This window comes from Sturnira hondurensis, unplaced genomic scaffold (assembly GCF_014824575.4).
Source record: "Sturnira hondurensis isolate 20B ecotype Veracruz unplaced genomic scaffold, ASM1482457v3 Scaffold0004152, whole genome shotgun sequence".
Taxonomy (NCBI): Eukaryota; Metazoa; Chordata; class Mammalia; order Chiroptera; family Phyllostomidae; genus Sturnira; species Sturnira hondurensis.
In genome coordinates, this window is record NW_028076783.1 from 6624253 (window position 1) to 6626393 (window position 2141).

Below are 2141 nucleotides of genomic sequence, written 5' to 3' on the forward strand. Positions count from 1 at the left end.
AGTAGTGTTTTAGGGTGTCCAGTGTGTATGTCCTACATTTTTTTGGTTAAATTTATTCCAAAGCCTTTTATTCATTTAGATGCTATTGTAAATAAAATTTGTAAAAAACATTTTCTTTTTGGATTGCTCATTGCTAGTGTATGGAAACACAGTGGAGTTCAGTGGAGCTCTTTTGCGTTGATAGCGTATCTTTTAACTTTGGTGGATTCATTTATTAGCTCTACTAGTGTTGGTTTTTTCTTTTTGTAGATTCTCTAGAATTTTTCTATATATAAGGTCACGTCATCTATGAATACATATAGTTTTACATTTTCCTTTTTAATTTGGGTGCCTTTTATTCCTTTTTCTTTGTGATTGCTTGGGTTAGAACTTCCAGTACAATGTTGAACAGAAGAGGCTCAGAAGATGACATCATCCTAGTCTTGTTTCTGACCTAAGTGAGGGGGTGGGGGAAGTGGAAAGCTTCTCACTTTTCACCATTGAGTTAGCTGTAAATATTTTATATATGCCCTTAATCATGTTAAGAATAATGTGCTTTATTCTTAGTTTATTTTGTGTTTTACCATGAAAGCATCCTAGGTTTTGTTAAAGGCTTTTTCTGCATCAATTGACATGATCTTGTGGGATTCTTTTCATTCTATGAAATGTGATGCAATTGATTGATTTTCATGGGTTGAACCATCTTTGCGTTTCGGGAATAAATCCCACTTGGTCATATGTACAATCATTTTAATATATTGTTGGATTTAGTTTCCTAGTATTTTGGTTGTGTATGTTTGCATCTATATTAATAAGAGAGATTGGTCTAGTTGTCTGTCTTGTAATGTCTTCATCTGGCTTCAGTGTCATGGTACTACTGCTCCCGTTGAGTTGAAAAGCGTTCTCTCATCTTCCATTTTTTGAATGCGTTAGAAAATAATTGGGAATAATTCTTACTTAGTGTTTGGTAGAACTCACCAGTGAATCTGTCTGGTCCTGGGCTTTTCTTTGTTTTAAAGCTTTTCACTTTTGATTTAATGTCTTTCCTAGTTATAGGTCTATTCAGATTTTCTATTTCTTCTTGAGTCAGTTTTTGGTGTTCATGATTTACTAACAGTTCAAAACACTTTCCTGAGCCCTGGCTGGTGTAGCTCAGTGGATTGAGTGCGGGCCTGTGAACCAGAAAATCACGGTTCGATTCCCAGTCAGGGTACATGCCTGGGTTGCAGGCTGGTTCCCTGCAGGCCAACTCCCAGCAGGGGACACACGAAAGGCAGCCATACATTGATGTTTCTCTCCTTCCCCTCTAAAGATAAATAAATAAATAAATAAAATAAAACACTTTCCTGAAAAAAATAAAACATTTATATATAAAATTATTACATATATCTCAGTACATGGAAAGAATGATCATTTTCCTGGGTCAATGTTATGTAGGGACTTTTTAGTTTCGGGAAATAACTTTACCACCATGCTATTTAGAATCAAGAAAGGAAATATTAAGAGATCAACTAAAAAGGGCAAAAGCAATTTCCTTCAGGAAAAGAAGGGGCAGAAGAATGCTTTATTTTTTTTTCTTAAGAACTATAGTAGCACAATTAGACTCTTCGTTAAAATAAATAACAATGAGTCTATGAAGAGGCAGTTCTACAACCAAATCCCACCTCCACCATATGGAAACTTCCCAATTACAGGCAAGTTTCAAGTGCTTGAGCTCTCTGAATCTCAGTTTTTCCATCTATGAAATGGGAATGATAGTGGTAACTGCCAGATAAAGTTTCTGCGGGGACAGAAGGAGATCATGAATGTAAAGGGCTTGGCTGGTGAGTGTCCTGTAAATGGAGGCTTCTTGCTGCTATATCAAGTTGTCCCAGACCAACCTAACTTCCCTTTTGGCTTAACCAGAGCCACCTGGCCACTCTGAAAGCACCCGTTTGTGCTACTGACAGACAGACTGCTTGATCTTGGGAGTATCTCTTCTGCCAGGGCCCTTTGGAGGTGCCTCCAGAAGGACCCCAAACCTCACCAGCTCCCTCAGGCTCAGGCTGGCCCTGACCTACACCCCAACCCCGCCCCCTAGGGGTCATGGCTTTGTTTTCTTCTGAAGACCCAAGATTTCCAAATTCTGTGGTTGTCTTGCCCTACTAAAAGGGGAAGAAGGG